The 6,544-nt window shown below is 31.8% G+C and overlaps 1 long non-coding RNA gene across 1 annotated transcript in view; it reads right to left on the reverse strand.

Annotated features, from left to right (window-relative positions):
- Nucleotides 1–6,188: 6,188 nt before the first annotated feature.
- LOC124888675 overlaps nt 6,189–6,544 on the reverse strand; it is a 3,492-nt gene continuing 3,136 nt past the window's right edge. Inside the window, exon 2 of the long non-coding RNA XR_007047350.1 lies at nt 6,189–6,537. This is a non-coding gene — a long non-coding RNA (uncharacterized LOC124888675). The remainder of the gene's footprint in view (nt 6,538–6,544) is intronic.

Consider the following 6,544-nt stretch of genomic DNA (forward strand, 5'->3'; position numbering starts at 1 on the left):
CTTCTCTCTTATTTTGAAAAATCCTCTTTCATACGACCTTATTAGTTCCCTAACCATTCAAAAACTTGATTTTTTTCTTCATCTACAGTTCATCCAACCCTTCAAAATTTCATATTCTTTTTTATCTTCACAAAAGGACGAGCCCATTTCTCTGAGAGTAATAGACATTCCTTCAATTTCTTTATACTTAGAGGAGAAATTTCCCTTTACTGAATTTACTCCTCTTTCCCCATAAAAGATTGCCAAGGATTACAGTTCTCATATAAAAATGAACCATTCCGCTGCTTCATCAATGGTGCTAATTCAACATAGGATTCTAAAATCAATCTTGTCTCTGAAAAAATATATGATCCTAAAGCCAACACTTTAACATCTCCAACCCCTGAGGATGACTCTCAAAATAAGGACAAAGTTTCTGACCAAACTGTTCTACCATCTTTGTTCAAAAAAGACAAAATGATCTCCCTAAAAATATTGATGATGAAAATGTAGTGTTACCACCGGTTCTTGATCCTTATGGTGACTATAAGGGTAGCATGAATATTTATAATAGTGATGATAACAAGCCCTTGTCCTGGAAAATGTTTAAGAAAAGGTCCTCCTTCTCACTCAAGGCTTTCTTTGGAACTACTAAAACTACTAGGACCAGGTCAAGTTCTAGAAACATTATGAGAAAAGCATTGGAAAGAATCAAAGAAAACACTAAAAGAAGAAAAATGCCAAAGAAAGTTGGAATAGAGATAGTTGAACCAGATGCTGAAAGGGTAGTGGATGTTGCAAAATGAGATGAAGATACTGATAGTGAAATTGAGAGCATGTTTGAATTCTTAAGTGAATCTGAGGATAAGTCACCTATCTTTGATTTTAAGAAATATGCTACTACTACAAAGGATAAAGTGATAGAAAAAAAAGTTCCCTTGCCAAAGAAAGGAAGGGGGTTATTAGTAAAGAAACCAGTGTCCAGCATCAATGGTAAGAAATAGAAACCAGAACAGGTTGATGATAAGGGATCGGGTCCCATTCCTAAATCATCCAGAACCTCAGATACTCCTGGGACTTCTGGAAAGGGAACTGGTTTATCAAAGAAAGCTACTCTATCCAAAGAGAAGGTTTTATCTCAAAAGGATCATCATGAGGTTCTCAGTACTCAAGAGGTTTTAAGAGAAAGAGTTTTTGATCCAATTGTCGCGTACATAGTAGAAATAAGGGAGTTATTTGATTGGGTGAATTTTCAGAATTGGGAGCACATGTTTGATTTGTGTACCCCAGTTGCATGAGGAAGAGGTAAGGATGTTCTATCATAACTTACCTATTTATGATGATGGCTTGTACATAACCTCACAAGTTAATAGAGTAGATATGGTAATAGATAAGGATATATTTTCTAAAATCCTTGGGGCTCCTACTATAGGAATAAGGTCTATTAGATTAGAGGAGGGGTCTGCATAGTTTTTGGGAGTTTGTAGTGAACTTGATGACTTGGAAACAAAAAATGTCGCCAAAAACCCTTAAAGAGAATATCAGTTGTTGTTTCATCTCGTAAATAAGGTCCTGCTTCTTCGGTCTGAGAAAATATCTTTTGTGACTGGAATTGATCTATACCTCATGAAAGTATTGTCTACCTATCAGAAAGTGAACCTTCCAGCAATTTTCATTGAGCATATCAACACATTCATGACTACAAAAGATGACAAAGATGGGTTAGCTTATGGATTTTGGCTGAATAGAGTTTTTGCTAATTTCAATATTGAATATAGAAAGGGAAAGGCTTAGTGAAACAAATGTTCAACCTCACTACCTTGGAAGATAATGAATGCATTCCTAGAAGAGGTAGTAGGAAATCCAGATCCATTGTGTTTGAGTTGATTGATATGCAAAAGAGTCTGGAGGTGATATAGATGTCTTGACAGCTATGGTATCTCAAAAGGATGATGAGATTTTTTCCTTAGAGGCAGAATTAGTCAAATGAAGAGAAGAGGAAACCAGTTCTAGTGGAAAGTTGAAAGATGAAAATGCTACCCTGCATAAAAAGATGAAGAAGTTGGAAGCCAGATTTAAAGCCTTGACTGCAAATAATAAAGAATTGACTCAACAAATTCTCAGAGCTCATGCTGCAGAAAGTGAAAGAATGACAATACACCTTAGGCAGCTGGATTAAGCTACTAGCACTTCTTCCTAATTCTTTTTCAAAATGACCCTTACTCCTTTCCCTTTCTAGACCAACCATGAAGTCTTGTGAAAAATTGTTCCCTACTGACTTTTTATCTCTATTGAGTACCTGGCATAGTTTTTATGATGTTTCGTGGTTATTGTTTTTGAATGGCATTTGGTACTTATTAATGAATGAATGAAATTTCTCTTTGTGTTATCAACTCTCTTTACTTTGTTTGCTCTTTCCTTGTTCATGCAAGTGTTTTCTCAATATCCATGAATAACATGTATTCTTATCTCTTCTTACTTTACTGCTTAACCTCTTTGATGATGCCAAAAGTGGAAAGTCTAATATAGCATGCATTACATTATTTTTGCATTACATTTACTTGAAGGTAAGGTTGGGATATAGCTAGGCTGTAATACATAATGTGATTTATGATAGAAAATGAATATAGGGGGTCTCATATTCAGGGGAATAATGGATGGAGATAGGGTATGCTTATAGACAGGGGGAATAAAAAGCAAGATACTTATAGGTATCAATGATGGGGGAATTGATTGGGGAAACTGGTCTGGTAAAGGTTTTGGCTTATGTTGCTAAGTTGTAGACTATGGTATATGTGGATGCTTTAAGATGTTGAATGCTTTCATGGGTTTGTCATCATCAAAAAGGGAAAAATTATTAAGTCCTTAGTTTTGATGATTGACAAATTGTATGCTGGGACCTGTTTCCCAGAGATTTTGTGATTACAAAATTGCTACCACTTAGGAAACAGGTTAGTCTCACCTGTCACTATCATAGTGAATTGTTACAGCTAGGCACAAAGTATGAAAGTTGGTGAAAAAACTATTGCCACCTTTCTGTCTTTGCCAATGGGATATCTCCTAGGTTTTCTTGTGTCATACTATATATTGCTCATCTTCCCTAACAATAAAATCAACGCTTCCATACTCTCAAAACTAAATATCGTTCTGAAGTTCAAAGACTCCTTTTATAATAGGGAACTGAGAGCTTATAAATTTACTCCCTCCATTTCAAAAAGAATGACACTTTGACTTGGCACAAAGTTTAAGAAAATAAAAAAGACTTTTGAATCTTGTGGCCTTAAATTAAAGTTGTGTTAAATGTACCAAAATGACCTTGAATCTTATGGTCCTAGATATGCCATATGAAAAGTTGAAATTAAAGTATTGCCAAAAAAGAAAAGAAGTCATTCTTTTTTAAACTAACTAAAAAGAAAAGTATGTCATTCTTTTTGGGATGGAGGGAGTATATTTTATTTCCTTGTTTATTTGAGTCTTTGTATTGTGTTCTTAAACATTTGCCTACATTTTCTTATGATTAGTAGTAGGTGTTGTGGTGTAAACCTCTTCTCTTTGTAATCATCTAGAGTTAGGTGATTGTTCAAGCTAGAGTTAGTTTAGTGTGTCCAGTTAGAGTTAGCTGAAGGTTAAAGCAGTAGAGTTACTGTTTGTGTTTCCTTGTAATAGAGTTATTTCTAGGAGACAAAGGATTAGGAGGTTAATCCTTGAAATCTGTATTCAAGAAGTTGCTTGGATATAGTGGAGCTTAGAAATCCTGGAGGCAAGTCGTGGTTTTTCTCCCTTTAGCAAGGAGTTCCCACATAAAAACCTTGTGTCTTCTATTTTCTTTATTCCTGCACTTCTTAGTTTATATATCTCCTAGTTTTTGTTGTGTGTGTCTTTCTGGGAAAAGGTTTTAGAGTTGAAGAGCAACCCACTGCAACCCTTCAACACCTTTGTAAGCTTTTCCAAAGCCACCCTTTCCAATGACCAAACTCTCATTAAAGTTGTTAGTTGCTTCCTTCAAAGCTACAAAAGGAATTCGACCACTTCAACAGGAATGTGATAACTTCATCACTTTTGGAGGTTGCTTTCTTTGAGTGCTTGCTACCCATGCTGACTATACAAAAGAGAAGCTTGAGGAAGTTGTAGTTTTACCAGAATAATGGAGATTGATAGAAGAGAGGACTGAAAAGTATTTACCTGTCCAGCAGACTTTGGATAGTCGTTGATTTATTGTCTCTCCTTTTGTCTCTCTGGGAAAACTCTAGAGTGAGATCATTAACTAAATCATTAATGGATTTTATTAACTAAAACAAATCACCAATTATGAGTAGATAATAAATGTTTCCCATACTTGCTTTCAAAATTTTAGTAATCTGGCAATTACATGTATAGAAACATATTTATCTTGTTACATTTATAGCTTAGGCGCACCCCTTAATGGACTAGTCATCACTAGAAGACAGAGAGTGTTTTATTATCTTAACTTTAATGAATATCTTGAAAAAAAATGTACTAATTCGTATGTACTTGCTTAGTTATGTAAAGTTTTCTTTATTTATAGAAGTGTAAAATTTGAATCACATTATTAATTTCTATTCTTGAAAGAAAATGATTCTTTAATGATGAAAACTTCATGTTTGAGAAGAAGGATAATTTTGGTAGAATAATATCAATTCCTTCTTGAACCCTTAAACATCAGTTATTCTAAAATAAATGAAAAGGCTAAAAAATCATTCATTTAGGAAAATTTTTGAAATGGGAGAAAATCATTTGTACGCATCACTTTTTTTAAAGTTCAAACTCCCACGTCAACTTTAAATAATAGATGTTCTATCTCCTTCAAATGATTTTTTAAATGTTCATTCCACCCTTATATCATAAATATTTATTCCTTTTTACTTCTTTAAAATTATAATACTTTTTTTGAAAAAAAATAATCTATACAAAAATTTTATCTATAAAAAAATAAATATAATTTTCAAGATGAAAAAAGTGGAAAGTACTAATTGATTATATAATTTAATAATATTACATAATAAAAATAGAATTATAAGTTGGTTTTATATTATTTTTTAATAATAAATCGAATATCTACTTAAACAAGTGAAAATAATAGAGACACAACTTTATAAACATATTTCAATGTACAAATAATAGTTAATAAAAATAAAGATATATTTTGCACTCTCTTTGTTTCAATTTGTTTGTGTTACTTTTCTTTTTAGTCCATTCTAAAAAGATTCTCTCTTTCCTTTTTTGGAAACTGTTTAGTTCTAACCTTTTATATGGCATATTTAATATCACAAAATTAAGTGTTATTTTGGTATATTTTATATATCTTTAGTTAAAGATTGATTTAAGAGTCTTGTTTACCTTGTTAAAAAACCTCTAGATATTTGGCATCAATATTGACTTTACGGGTGTCTCGTCCATTAGGCCACTTAGACAATTGTCTAAGGTCTCATATTTTATATAACTAGTTATGTATACAGTCAAACATCTCCATAATGATCCGTCGTTAGTACCATTATTTCACTGTAGTTGTCTAAGTTTCTTTAGAACCGATTTTCTTGTTATATTTAACTTCTCTATAACAACATTCTACATATAACAATAATGACATTTATTATAGTTGTATTGCTTTGTAAAATTACTCTTTTTTAGCAACCATACTCAAATATGGTATAGTAAAACTTTGTGAGAAATAAGTTTTATATAAAATAAAATATTTAAATATTCATGGTAATCACCATTAATATAATGCACATACTAGTAAATTTCAAGTATGAGTGTCTAAAAGGGAAAAATTGTATTTAAATAGTGTCCATCAGTTATGATTATAACTTCACGGGAAAAGACTATTGATATTTGTCATTTTTATATTCATTCTCTTTTTTCTTTATTTTTTTCGTTAAACTGGTTATACATTCCTTTTTACCTATACAAAATTACTAAAAAAAATGTTGCATTACTTTGTGAGAAATTACTTTTATGAGATAAGGCATAAGCACACCCTGGGGCGACTCAAGCAAATCTGTGGCCTAAGATTAAAATTGAACGAAGGCTTTAATTTTTTAAGAAAATTAAATTGTCTTTATAAAGTCTATTTTTTAAATTATATAATGGGTTTCTTACGACAGTTCTTTTTTTAATTAATAATATAGTCAATACATTGATTTTTTGAGACAAAGTACTTTAGACTAGATATATCAAACTCAAAATAAGGAACGGATCGCTTCAAATGATATTCATGGAACATTTACAAGCAAAGCATAAACTCATAGGAATAGTCTTAATTTAAAACGAGTCTAAAACACAGCCCTTAATGCCCATCTGGCTAACAGGCCTTCCAATTAAACCTCCGGCATGAAGCCTGAATCAAAACTATTACTGCAAGTCTATGTATTGCGACCTTAATATCATTTGAAATATTTGATTCTTATTTTAATAACGTATGTCATTTCATACATGTAATATAATTTATCATAGTTCAACACAATGAGTTTAGCGTATCATAGGCTTAATAAATAAGTGAAGTAAATATAAAATTAAAATACAAAAATCTAAATTAACCTTAAGA

The sequence above is a fragment of the Capsicum annuum genome, chromosome 11, assembly GCF_002878395.1.
Source record: "Capsicum annuum cultivar UCD-10X-F1 chromosome 11, UCD10Xv1.1, whole genome shotgun sequence".
Taxonomy (NCBI): domain Eukaryota; kingdom Viridiplantae; phylum Streptophyta; class Magnoliopsida; order Solanales; family Solanaceae; genus Capsicum; species Capsicum annuum.